Raw genomic sequence first — 14,192 nt, 5'->3', positions numbered from 1 at the left:
TGTTGCCTAGGGTCACTTACACGTTTTGTCATTACTGTTTTTCTTTTTTTTGAGACAGTCTCGGTCTGTCACTCAGGCTGGAGTGCAGTGGCATGATCTTGGCTTGTTGCAACCTCCGCTTCCCATGTTCAAGTGATTCTCCTGCCTCAGCCTCCCAAGGAGCTGGGATTATAGGTGCCTGTCACCACGCCCGGCTAATTTTTTGTATTTTTAGTAGAGATGGGGTTTCGCCATGTTGCCCAGGCTGGTTTTGAACTCCTGAGCTCAGGCAGTCCGCCTGCCTCAGCCTCCCAAAGTGCTGGGATTACATGCATGAACCACCATGCCCAGCCTGTTGTTACTGTTTTTCAACTGTCCTGATTTAGAACAGTTTCTTACCTATTCTTTCTTTTGTGATGTTGATATTTTTGAGTAATACAGGCCAGTGATTTTAGAGTGTTACCCTCAGTGTGCGCCTGGTGTTTCCTCAGATACAGATTAGATGTCTCAGGCAGGAATGATGCTGTTTTGAATTTTGATGAAGTTTAATTATTAAAAGTTTCTTTTATGTATTGTGCATTTGTTATCAAATTTCAGAACTCCTCCTAGTGTCCTGGTTCTTTTGAATGGAGAATGGCATTTGGAAACCTATGTCTGAATGTTGGGTGTGCTTGGTACTGTTAGTGTGTGGACGCTCCTCGGCTTTCAACGGACAGAGCCAGAGAATATGTGCATGTCCTGAGCCTCCTGTTCCTTAGCTTTCCAGGTTTGGGGATACATGAGCTAGTTTCCTTGGCATCTCCAACGGTAGACACTTATTCTGTGGCTTCCTTTAGTCTCCTAAGCCTGCCACTACTGTGCCATCTTCTATCCATTGTCTAAAAACTTCTTTGTCCATCACTGTCTTATATCTTGTTTTATTATTTTTTAACTACTGATTTTAGGTGAGTTTTATCTTCAGTGCAGTTTTGTGAGTGAACAGAGGTAAATGAATGGATTATTCAATATGTTGTTTACTTGCTGAAGCTTTAATACTCTTTCAAACCAATTTTCGCGTTTTATTATTTTTTGCAGTCATCCTTAACCCCTTGTTTACCTGCTCTGTTCCTGATTGGGCTGTTCTACAGCCTGTAATCTTCCACGATTCTCCTTTGTATGGAATGAAGACAAATTTATTAAAGTATTCAGATTCTCTTGATAACCTAGCCCTAGTTTATCTTTCCGTTTCCTTTTCTGCAGTTCTACCATCTTCCCTCTACTCCAGAGCTTACATTTTCCCACTCGTGTTAGGCTCCTCTTCAGTTTTCCTAGCAGCCTGCCTTTGGAGCACGCTGTGCTTTTCTGATAATGTTTTCTGTATGGCACAGAGCCTGTGCCAGGGCATGTAGTAGGTGTTCAGTGCATTAAACAAACATACAGATTCTCTAAACTAATAAAGCCACCCAAACTTGTTTGTTGCCTGTTACCATTTTCCAAATACTGTCATTTAACCCTCAAAGCAACTCTGTAAGCCATTATCCATCTTTCATAAATGATGTTGAGTAAATTGCCCAAGGTTACATAGTTGTAGTTGTTAACACTGAATTTAACAAATGTTTGTGTGCCTGTATGTGACAGGCCGTTTTAGGTTGTAGAGAAGACAGTTGGGGAATAAAGCTGACAAACATATCTCTAATGGAAGCAGTGTTAAAATGCTCAGTCCAAGTGAGATTGGTTTTGGGGCAAGTCTTCTGTAACCTGACGTACTCATCTCAGATGTCATCTCCTGTAGTCTTTCTTGACTTTCCTAGAAGGAGGCAGGGGAGAAGTGGAAAGAATAGCTCCATCTTTTGTTCTCATTAGTTCCTTCCTTTCTTATTGCATTATCATATATAGCATTTATAAAATTATTATTTGTATTTGAGGCATGTCTTGGTCTGTTTGTGCTGCTCTAACAAAATACCTTGGACTGAATAATTTATAAAAAATAGAATTTTATTTTTCACAGTTCTGGAGGCCGAGAAGTCCAATATCAAGGCACCAGCGGATTTGGCGTTTGCCGAAAGCCTGCTTTCTGCTTCATAGATGATGCCTCTTGCCGTGTCCTCACATGATGGAAGGGCAGGGCAGCTTCCTTTAACCTCTTTTACAAGGACGCGAATCCCACTCTTCCCCAAAGGCCCGACCTCTTAATACTGTTAGGGCCCAATGTAGAAATTCTGTGGGGAACGCCAATATTCAGACTGGTCATAGTCTGTGCTGTGGTAACAAAACATGACAGATTAGGTAATTTACAAAAAAAACAAAATAATTTCTTACAGTTCTGGAGGATGGGAAGTCCAAGATTAAAGTGTTGGGAGGATTGGTGTCTGGTGAAGATCCAGTCTTTCTGCTTCCAAGATGGCGTTTCGAATGCTGCACCCTCTTGAGGGGAGAAATGCTCTGTCCTCACAAGGCAGAACGTGAAAGGGCAGAAGAGACCAAACTTCCTCTGTCAAGCCCTTTTATAATGGCATTAACCAATCTGTGAGGGCAAAGCCCTTATGACCTGAACATCTTCCAAAATCCTCATCTCCCAGCACTGTTATGTTGTGGATGAAGTGTTCAACAAATGAATTTTGGGGTACACATTCAGACCATAGTAGGGCCTTTGATAGATTGAGCTGTTTTGGTGGGGAACTGTCTGTTTCTGGTATCCAGGATGCCTGCCACATGATGTGTAATCTCAGCAAGTGAGTGCATTGATAAAGAAGTATCCATGGTGTGCTATACCGACAGCTGGTAGCAGTACTGTCTGTTACTCAAGACAGCCTCTTTGTAAGGGTACAAGCAGTTTCAGAAACTCCACAATTTAGTTGGGAGGATGTGCTCTCAAAGAGGTTACCTACAGGCACATTTTTACTGAAGTTTAATAAACTGTCTTTTTTCTGGGTATGTATAGGTCTCTGGTCTGGAAGATGGAGTCTTGACTCCCCTACCACCAATGGCAACCATCTGGTAGGAGTTTTGAATTACTTGTTAAAGAAGTATGCTGTTATGAGATGTCAGAATTTACAAACCTCTGTTCAAATCAGGAGATAAATTATTTCAGAAGAGGTAGAGTGTTTATTTTGAAACATTTTGCAAACAGGTTTGTTGTAATTCTTTCCTTGTATTTGTTGTCATATAACATGTTGAGGTTATCTGTTGCTGCTTAACAAACCATGGCGAAATTGAGTGGCTTAAAACAATATTCATTTCTTTGCTCACTGTGTTCCAATTTGGGCAGGGCCTGTCTCCATCCCACATGGCATCTGCTGGCACTGGGCAGTCCAAGGTGACGGATTCCCTTCAGTGCCTGGTGCCCTGGGCATCTACCTCTACGTGGCCTTTCCACTTGGCACACTTGGGCTTTCTTACAGCTGTGACTGGTTTCCAGAGGTGCCCAAAGTTGAGGCTGCCAGGCCTTCTTAAGACTTACACCTTGAACTGGCAATGTCATTTCCAGTCGATTCTCCAGGCCAGAAGCAAGCTACAGGCCAGCCCAGATTCAAGGGGTTGGGGGTGGAGTGGGGTGGGGATTGTAGAAGGTGTGAACACTGGCAAGAGTGGTTTATTGGGCCACCAAGGAACACTACCACATGAACCAAGTCTCTTTCTGAAAGGGAAAAAGAAAGAAAGATAACTTTTTTATTCTGTTTTTTATTGTCTAATCCTACTGACCTATTCATTTTGTAATGCAGTGGTGTATTTCTAACTATAGCAGTATAAAATTAATATAATTTTTCAAATTCAGTTGAACTGTACTCATCTTGATACGGATCATAAATACAGATTTGGGAGTGAAGAAAGTAGAACAACGAATACTTTATGGCAAGGGTCTCCAGCCACTGGACCGTGGACCGCTACTGGTCTGTGGCCTGTTAGGAATTGGACTGCACCCCATGAGGTGAGCTTTGGGCAAGCGATCATTACTGCCTGAGCTCTGCCTCCTGTCAGATCAGCGGCGGCATTCGATTCTCATAGGAGCACGAACCCTGTCGTGAACTGCACATGTGAGGGATCTAGGTTGCATGCTCCTTATGAGAATCTAACTGATGATCTGAGGTAGAATAGTTTCATTCTGAAACCATTTCCCCCCTCCTCCCGTCTGTGGAAAAATTGTCTTCCACAAAAGTAGTCCCTGGTGCCAAAAAGGTTATGGGATAATCAGCTCCACCTTGCACCTAAAGTAGCAAAAGACTAGATAAAAACCCTGAGTATGTACTTCGTGAAATCCTGAATATGTACTTCATGAAATCAGTGACATAAACCTCCTCCTGGGTTGCATGTTACAGTTCACAAACGATCTCAAGTATTCTACAGTTCGCCTGTGGTTGCCCTTTGTACAGGTGGAAGAAGAGAGGGATCTCAGATTCCCTGTAGTTGCATCCCCGCCCCCAAACAGATCTCTCCCTTCTTCATTCCCTGGATGTGATAGTGTTTCATCCATTTAAATAGTTCTCTTCTTGATTGTGACTTGAGGGATGGGCATCCTGTGATTAGGTTTGGATGTGACAGCGGAAGTTTGTCAGAAACATTTTGGCTCATGGGCCAAATACAATGGAGTCCGTCCGAAAGCTCACTAGGAAATGTAGATTCTCAGGTTTAACCTAACTAGGCTAACTATATCTAAGTATCTTAGAAGAGGTTTGGATGTTATAGAGTTTGAAGATCGCATTTTTAGGCCCTATATTGTTGTTCTCTGTAAGGATGATGTCGCCCTCCAAGGGTGTAAGGATTGTTATTGGGGAGTATATGTTCAGGGCAGCTTGAATCTGTGCTCCCACTCCTCACCTCATTGTTCTTCGGAGGGGGATGGAAAATCTCGATATTAGTCATGGTTTGTGGCCCTCCATAAGTTAACCTTACCTGACAAAACCTTATTCCTTAATGTTTAATTTCTCTATTTAAGAAGTTAAATTTAAATTAAATTTCTCTCTTGGGGATGGGATACTCAAAAAAAGATTGAGAAACATAATCCTGTATGAATTACTCTGGCATAGTACCTGCCCTGCAGTATCTGTGTCCCCTCTCTCATCTTAGGAAACCTTAGGATGTGATTTTGGCTATATTATTTTAATACTAAGAGTTTACTTACATTTAATGGATTAAAAAGAAAAACATTCCAGATGGGTGGAAACATTTATTCTGTGAAATTTTGCATCCAAGTCAATTGGTTTTTATCCTTGTGAATAAAGCCCTGTTAGGATAGACTCTGTTCTGGGATTTGGAAACCTTTTGTCTTCATAATGGCACTGTATACTGAAAACTCTTCATGTTTTCCACCTTGTTAACATACGACAAGCCAGGGCTTTTATATGCCGCAGAAAACATAGGAGGTGTTCTCTCAGGGACATGTTCTTAAGTCATTCCTGTCTTTCCTCCTGGGAGTGACTCCTGGCCCCATGTATCTGTTTTCTGTGTAGTGCAGGCCAGTAGGTGAAGTGGGTGGACCGCAGGGCCCTGTGCCCTTGTCCTCTAGGAAGGAGAAGGGGTATAGGAGGCATATTGTTATCTGGGTTTATTGGTTTGTGGCTTTGGGCTGGGTATAAATGAAAATGCCTTTTTTTTTTTTTTTTTTAAAGGTTGGGGATGGAGGGCAGTAGTGGGAGAAATAGAATAGGGGTTTCTAATATATTACCCTCTTTAAAGAAAATTTTCAAATTTTGAGTTATTTTTCTATCATTTAAGGTAATGTTAACTTTTTTGTATTTGTCTGTTTTCTGTGTAATTTGTCCAGGCTCAGGAGAGTTAAAGGCATAGTATAGCCAGAAAACCAAAGTCCTCTGGAAATCTCCACTCACCTGAAAATACATTGCTTGGCAATTGACAGATGCTGGGGTAAATTATTTTTTGAGTCAGTGAATGAAATTAATCCAAAGTTTTTTTTTTTTTAATGTAATTCCCTGTTTTATGATTTTAGAATCTAGTCCGTCGCGTAATATTGAGGGAAAAGTGAACTGGGAAGTTAAGAGACCTGGCATCCACTATTCTTACCACCTACCATGTTTTAAAATTTCCGTAGGCTTAACTTTCATTGTTTATAAACTTGAAGAATTGGTAGACGACCCTTTGAGAGCCCTTCAAGGTCCAGAATTTTATCATCAAGTATGGTGAACACATTAGAATGTCCTCAACTGATGTAGTTGTGAGAAGGAATTAGTTCCATTTATCATGTAGAGAGTAGTGAATTAGGGTAAACAGTTGAGCCACTGTAACAATTCCAGCAATTTGATGGCTCTAAGAGCATGGAATCGTCTGGAGGTGAGTGCCCAGGTTGGTGGCGGTGACTGCCTCACGTGATCATTTGGAGTCACGCATTTTTTTCCGTCTTGTTCCTCTGCTGTGCCCTAGGGTATAGTCCTCGTGTGTTGTCTCTGCACTAGCTCAGAAGATGCAGAGTAGAAGGTACAGAGACAGAGTAGAAATGCTCACTCAGTGTCCTAAGGCCCAGAAGTGGCACTTGTTTTCACATTCTTTCCATGCGAACTTAGCCACATGGCCGTACCTAGCCACAAGGGAGCCTGGGAGGTATAACCTAGTTGGGCCGTCATGTGCTGGGCTACCGTTATCATGGAAGATGATGACTGGAGTCTCTGCCACAACTAGTATATATGAAGCTATTTCTTAGTATATTTCTGGGGACCCTTTTTCCTTATTTTTGTTTAGCAAAGAACGTAATTAATACAAAAAGTAAATTATTTTGGCAAGTTATGCTAAGGGTAGTATATTGAAAGACACGTTTTGAAATTAATTAGAAACCTAAAACTAACCAGCCCTGATTACACCTTTGTCCCCTCTAATTAAAAGTCCAGTGAAGAGTAGTTAGAAGTTTGCTACACTCTGGTTTCTTAGGAGCACTTAAGTACACATTTAGTCACAAGGGACATCTCTTTTCCAGAGCAGGAACCTATAGTTCTCTTCAGTAAACTAGTCCAATAAAAGGAAACTGCTGCTTGAATATCACCAGGCCTCTTGGGCTCCAAATTCTTACCCTAAATACCTAAAGTTGGCCATGTTTCAGAATTGCCTGGGGTCCTTGTTCAAAATATAGGTTCAGGCCTTACCCTCTGGAGATTCTGATGGTTGTGTTTCTGAATCTGAATTTTTAACAAGCGCCTCAGGGTGATTGTGATGCAGCTGTCAGTGGTATGGGATCCAGTACCTTAGCTATCTGTGCCCCAATCGCCTTACATATGAAAGTGCATAATTAATACTTGCCTGGCTCCTGTACCTCACAGGATTCAGAGAGCATGGGATGAGTTCTATTTCAAATTATTTCATGAATTTAGAAGTACCATAAAAGACTGGGCACAGTGGCTCACACCTGTAATCCCAGCAAACTTTGGGAGGCTGAGGCAGGAAGATTGCTTGAAGTTTGAGAGCAGCCTGGGAACATAGCAAGACCTCATCTCTTTTTTAAAATAAAAAAAAATTTATATATATATATATATATTTTTACCCTGCAGTGTACACACACACACACACACATACACACACACAAAATAGTTAGCCTGGCACAGTGGCAGGCACCTGTAATCCTAGCTACTCTGGAGGTGGGAGGATTGCTTGAGTCCAGTCTTGAGTCTAGGGCTGCAGTATGGTAGGATTGCACCTCTGCCTTCCAGCCTGGGTGACAGAGTGAGATCCTGTCTCTTAAAAAAAAAAATAATAAAAGTACCATAAAAATTTTTAGGTGGTATTGCAAGTTGTTTGGCAAGATTTTGTGTACAACAGCCCTGAAAGGTAAGTGCTATTATCTCCATTTAGGAATAAACTGGGAAATAATAGGTAAAACCCTAGGCTTCTTGATTTTGCTTAATTAAACAGACTCAGAAAAAGTTATCTGCCCAGTGTAACTGCCAATAGCAGAACAAACTGAATAATTTATAGATATCTTTGTTTTTACATAGTTTATAAAATACCAAATGACAACTTGATGCCTTTGGTATCCTGTGTGGCAGACTCCACTTTGTACTTTGGCGATGTCAAGCTGAATGAGACACATTGTCTGCCCGTATGGAAGTTACAGTCTGGTAGAGGAGAGAAGACTTAAAAACTACTCATTATAATGTCCTTAAGAATCATTTTCTTTTTATGAATGAGCCCTACAACCATAACAGGACAGGTTGTGAATATATTGTACAAGTTCAGAGGAACGGAGAGGCCATGTGAGGCGATCCTTTTGTGAAGAGCACAGCTTGAGACAGGAGGAGAAACTTTTTTTTTTTTTTTAAACCGCAGAGGGAACACTGTCAGTTGCTCAGAGGACTCTTCTTTCTCCCCTGGTGCATTTACTAGGACCTTGTAGGCAAATAAAATGATAGAGAAACTTGCATAGATGAAGGATGTGTCCCATTCCCTGAAGTCAAGGGAAGCAGAGCTAAGATTGGTTATGCAGACCATGGGTTAGGCACTCCCTACAAAGTCACTTTAATCAATCTCAACAGTCTTGTGAGTAGAGAGAGGCAGAGCCCTTTAGTGGAAAGAGCATGAGATTTTTAAAACCTAGAAGTGGTTGGCAGTGGTGGGGCCAAATCTGGATTTTGTATGGATATTCAAATAAGTGGATTTTCCTTTTTTGTAAGACCCATAAGACTCTTCCTCCTTTTTCAGCACATTTGGTTTGCCTTGATTTTGACAAGAGTGTGATTGCAGCTACCCCATTATGAAATTGGGGATAGAGATCTGTGGGTTCATTGTCAAGCTGGGGGATGCAGGCAGGGAGAGTGCGGGAACCGTTCCTGCAGAGTTTGTGGTCGGGGATCTTTACAGGAAATGTAAAGGTCGATTTATTTGGCAAAGATTGTACCAGATGTTAGGGGTAAAGTAGTGAAAAACAGACAAATACAGTTTGGACTTTCATGTCGTTGACAGTCTTGGTGTGGCATTTTAACATTTACTGTTCTTAATAGAATATGTGACAACTTTCTAGACAGGTACTACTGTTTAGGATTGGGTAGCTCAGTGTTGGGTTGAAGGTACTCATGAGAAAGCAGTGAGACTGTACATCATTCCAAATGAGATGTTGATGTAGATTAAGCACAGTTTTTCATCCCGGAATGCAAATTAAGAATACAAACACAGGTTGGAGCATTTTTCATAGGTGACATTTGTAGAATGTATCTATTTTAAGAACATTTGGTTGGAAAACTTTTTTTAACCTCCTTGTATTAGTTCCCTGTGGCTCCTGTAACAAATCACAAATTTAGTGACTTAGAACAACAGAAATTTATTCTCTTACAGTTCTGGAGGCTAGAAGTCCAAAATCAGAATCATTGAGCCTAAATCAAGGTGTTGGCAGGGCCAGGGCTGTGCTTCTTTAGGAGGCTGTAGGAGAGAGCCACTTGCTAGTGGCTGCCAGTACTTCTTGACTTGCGGATGCCAGCATTTCTTGACTTGTGGCCACATCACGTCAAACTCTCCTGCGATGGTTGTGTTGTCTTCCTTCTGTGTCAGATTGCTCCTCTCCCTCTCTCTTTCAACATTTGTGATGGCATTTAGGGCCCACCTTGATGATGAAGGATAATCCCCTCAAGATTCTCAACTTAATCACACCTGCAAAGACCTGTTTTTCACCCAAATCATAGAACATTTATAGGTTTCACAGTGTAGGATGTAGATTATCTTTTGGTGGACCATTTTCCAGCTTATCACACTCGTATAAATTATTTGGAAAAGTAGGAAGGTTGCTTTTGAAGTAGCAACTTGTAGATATATCATAAGTATACTTCCAGCTATAGTAAGAATTAGTCACAGTTTTATAACTTTTTAGTGTTAACTTGATGATCCAAATTTGAGATCCAACCTGGGAGACAGCTCCCAAAATTTTACCACCTAGTCTGTTTTTTATAACAATGTTTTTGAGCTACTTTTCTCTAAATAATGGAAGTTATTGTTCTTTTAGGGTCAGTATAAGCTGACAGTGGTAATTTTTATCAAGTATTAAAAATGAGTCGGAGTTTAGGGAAATGATATGAATGATTGGAATTTATTTTAGCATCTAGGAATTTTATTGACTGAGAAGGTGCAGACTGCAGAAAAGTAGCCAAAAATATACTATGATTGTACCCTTTCTAAAGTTGCTTGGTTGAATCAAGGTTGAAAATAGAAACCAGGTGCAGTGGCTCACGCCTGTAATCCCAGCACTTTGGGAGGCTGAAGTGGGCGGATCACTTGAGGTCAGGAGTTCAAGACCCGCCTGGCCAACATGATGAGACCCTATCTCCACTAAAAATACAAAAATTATCCAGGTGTGGTGGTGCACGCTTGTAGTCCCAGCTACTTGGGAGGCTGAGGCGGGAGAATTGCTTGAACTTGAGAGGTGGAGGTTGCAGTGAGTTGAGATCGTGCCGCTGCACTCCAGCTTGGGTGACAGAACGAGATTCTGTCTCAAAAAAAAGGAAAGCAAATAGGTTATAATTGGACTATATTTTTCTTATTGTACTATATTAGTTAATTTTGGACTGGTCTAATATAGCTCATTGTGAATAAAATATAAGCATATGTGGTGTTTAAAAAAAAAGATGTTTACACTTAGAAAGGTGCCAGTGGAAGGTTTTCATGGTCATGAGCCAATCATGAACATAAACGTGTGTGTATTAATTTTAATATTTGATTTTTTTCTTGAACCTGCCTGCTTTTACAAAATACTTTTTGTTTCTCTACACCTTAAGATACATATTTTGAAGTTTTTCAGATAGTCTTGTTATTTCTAGTTCTTTTTTTTTTTTTTTGGAGACAGTTTCGCTCTTATTGCCCAGGCTGGAGTGTAGTGGTACCATCTTGGCTCACTGCAGCCTCCGCCTCCTGGGTTCAAGCAATTCTCCTTTCTCACCCTCCCGTGTAGCTGGAATTACAGGCATGCCCCATCACACCCGGCTAATTTTTGTATTATTAGTAGAGACAGGGTTTCACCATGTTGGCCAGGCTGGTGTCTCGAACTCCTGACCTCAGGTGATCCACCCACCTCAGCCTCCCAAAGCACTGGGATTACGGATGTGAGTCACCCTGCGCCTGGCCAATTCTAGTTCTTTTGGTGTGAAATTTGGTTTCTCTCTTGTAATGAAAGTTTCTTTGTATCTTTCGTAATTACTGTGTATAAGCTCTCCTTCACATGAACTTTGGAAGGTGTTCTACATTTTGAGGAATATACACATTACATATTTTCAAATATTTAGAGTCAATATTGTTCCAAGTCCTACTTCACAGTGACAATTTCCACTTCCCACTTCCCATTCCCACTTCCCATTCCCCAGTTGTCAAATGTAATAGCCATAAAGAGCATCAGATTGATTTATCTGCCATCCCTTTGTGCAATTGCTGCCATGTTTTTACTCCTACTTATACATTATATACAATTTTATTATTTTTGCTTTAAGCTGTATTTTAAACAACTAACATTTATTTCTGTTTAAAAGTCTTAGTTTTTAAATATAAGTATCCAAAGGAAAAAATATTTACAAAAACTTTGTTTCCATTTGGTATCAGTTTTCTGTCTTAACACTCCAGCATTTCTTGTGCAGGTCTGCTGGCAAGGACTTCTCTCAGTTTTTTTTCCTTCTTAAAAATTTTAATCTCTAAATGTCTGTAGTCAGTCTTGAGTTTGAAGGTTTTTTCACTGAATGTAGAATTCTAGATTGATACTTTTTGTCTTTTAGCACTTAAAATGGTGTTCCATTGTCTTCTGGCTTCCATTGTTTGTGATGAGATGTAAGTGGTAATTACTGTCTTTATTCCCTCGATATACCAGTCTTTTCTTCTGGCTGCTTTCAAGATTTTCTGTTTCTCTGGTTTAAGCTGTTTTACTCTGCTGTGCCTGGGTATGGTTATCATTTGAAAGATTTTAAGCTATGGTTTCTTCAGATATTTGTCCCCTTTTTTTTTTCTGTGACTTTATTTACTTGCATTATACAGCTTGATATTGTTCCACAGGTCACTAAGGGTCTGTTCAGTTTTCTTTAGTCTTTTTTCTCTCTCTTCTTTAGACAATTTTCTTTCCCTTTCTCTTTCCCTTTCCTTTTCTTTTTTGAGACAGAGTCTTACTCTGTTGCCCAGACTGGAGTGCAATGGTGCCATCTCGGCTCACTGCAACCTCCGCCTCCCAGGTTCAAGCGATTCTCATGCCTCAGCCTCCCAAGTAGCTGGGATTACAGGTATGCACCACCATGTCTGGCTAATTTTTGTATTTTTAGTAGAGATGAGTTTTCACCATGTTGGCCAGGCTAGTCTGGAACTCTTGACCTCAGGTGATCTGCCCCCCTCAGCCTCCCAAAGTGCTGGGATTGCAAGCGTGAGCCACTGTCCCTGGCCTAGATTAGATAGTTTCTATTGATCTGTCTTCCAAGTTTGCTGATTTTTTTTTTCTACCATCTTCAATATGCTGTTAATTTCATCTAGTAAATTTTGCCCTTTGGTTATTATGTTATTCATTTTTAGAGTTTTCTTTTTGTTCTTTTTTTTATAATTTTTATTTTTCTGCTGAGATCCCCTATCTGTTCACACATTAAAGACCATATGTTCCTTTAAGGTTTTGAAAATAATTCTAATTCTTTGAATGTGTAAAATAGCTGCTTTAAAATCTTTGCTGCTAAATTTAACATCTGTTCTAACATGAAGTTGGTGTTTTACTGACTCCTTTTCCCCCCTTATTTGATCACATTTTTCTGTTGCTTTGCTGCCTACTAATTATTTTTGTATTAAAAAACAACAACAGAGGCAAAGTCTTCTTCTGTCACCCAGGCTGGAGTGCAGTGGTGCAGCCATAGCTCACTGCTACCTCACGCTGCTGGGCTCAAGCAGTCCTCCCACCTCAGCCTTCTGAATAACTGGGACTACAGGTGTGCACCACTATGCTTGGCTAATTTAAAAAAAATATATATATGTGTATATATATATATATGTTAACCAGGCTGGTGTTGAACTCCTTGCCTCAGGCCATCCTGCCTTAGCCTCCCAAACCATGCCTGGCATGCTTGCCTTGTAACTTTTGATGAATACTGTTTTTTGTTTTTTGTTTTTTTCTTCCTAAGAAGGTTGATTTTTGTTCTAAAGTCTGGTTGGTCACCTTGAACTTGTGTAGGCTTGGTTTTATACTTTATTAAGGCAGAATTTATTTACCTTAGGTAACCTCAAGGTGATTCCTTACCCTGTCTAGTATGGTGGACCATGACTTTCAAACTGGGTTTTCCTGTGACTCTTGTCTGGATTTTGTTTTAGACATTATTGGTACTGATCTGGAGTAGGCTGTATGCTAGAGTGTGGTTCTTAGTCTTGAAGAAGGAAGGGAATGTTCAGGTGTGTATTAGGGTTCTCCAGTGACACAGAACCAATAAGAGATACACACACACAGAGATGAGTATATATGTGTATATCCATAAGTAAATAAACAAATATAAATTGATGTAAGGAATTGGCTCACATGACAATGGAGGCTGAGCAGTCATAAGACGCACATACCCAAAGTAATGCTTGACCAAATGTGTGGGCACCCTGTGGCCTAGGCAGGTTGACACATAAAGTTAACTATCACAAAGTGTTAATGAGATTCTTCTCTGTGGCTGGGTAGGGACCCCAGATCCCCCAGACTTGCTCATTGTCTGTCATTTTGGTTCTGGTCTCAGCCTCTAAGTAATCATTCTGTGGCTCAGGTTGCTTCACCTGGCCCATGTGCATTCTGGTCCTCATGGCTCTCCTACATCCAGACTTCTGGAGGTCCCCTTCTGTGCACCTCCCTTCTCTCTGGCACATGGTTTCAGATGCCTGAACTCTAAGCTCTACCAAGCTTTACCTTCACACCTCAGCATGCCCGATGTACTTTACTGAGCCTCCAGTTCCTTTCACCATGCTGGGAAATTGTTCCCAGACAACCAGGAGACTCATGACCCTTCAGGGATCACAGTCTTGGGCTACCATTTGTTGATTGTCAGAAAACAGTTGGCGCAAATATTTTCTTCAGTTTTGTGGTTGTTTACAGTGGAAATAGCAGTACTAGTAATTTTCTTGTACAGAAGCAGGGTATGTGAGGATTACTGTTTAATAGTCGTTAGGCGTATAGGTTCTTTGCAGGTGCTTGGAGGAATATAAGGATTAATACAGTCAGTTTCCTATTGAGCATGGCTGGGGTGGGATTGTGAAGTGGAATGTATGGATTTAGAATGGTTCAGTATAAGCAAGTATCCAGCTTCACGATTCCAGAATACAGTTTTGCTCTT

At 40.7% G+C, this 14,192-nt stretch overlaps 1 protein-coding gene across 16 annotated transcripts in view; it reads left to right on the top strand.

Annotated features, from left to right (window-relative positions):
* Positions 1-14,192, top strand: part of DYRK1A (dual specificity tyrosine phosphorylation regulated kinase 1A) — a 150,065-nt gene that overhangs the window by 25,252 nt on the left and 110,621 nt on the right. For 7 of the 16 annotated variants that reach the window (XM_055279692.2, XM_063639283.1, XM_063639284.1 and 4 more), the window contains exon 1: positions 2,937-2,955. The exons of 8 other annotated variants lie outside the window; for them this stretch is intronic. The gene's annotated coding sequence lies outside the window, so the exon portion shown is untranslated. Of the gene's footprint in view, positions 1-2,935; positions 2,956-14,192 lie in introns of those variants that run through there. One more of the 16 variants, XM_063639273.1, reaches the window with a different exon arrangement.

The sequence above is a fragment of the Symphalangus syndactylus genome, chromosome 5, assembly GCF_028878055.3.
Source record: "Symphalangus syndactylus isolate Jambi chromosome 5, NHGRI_mSymSyn1-v2.1_pri, whole genome shotgun sequence".
In the NCBI taxonomy this organism is placed as follows: domain Eukaryota; kingdom Metazoa; phylum Chordata; class Mammalia; order Primates; family Hylobatidae; genus Symphalangus; species Symphalangus syndactylus.
This window is presented reverse-complemented; position numbering and strand designations above follow the sequence as displayed.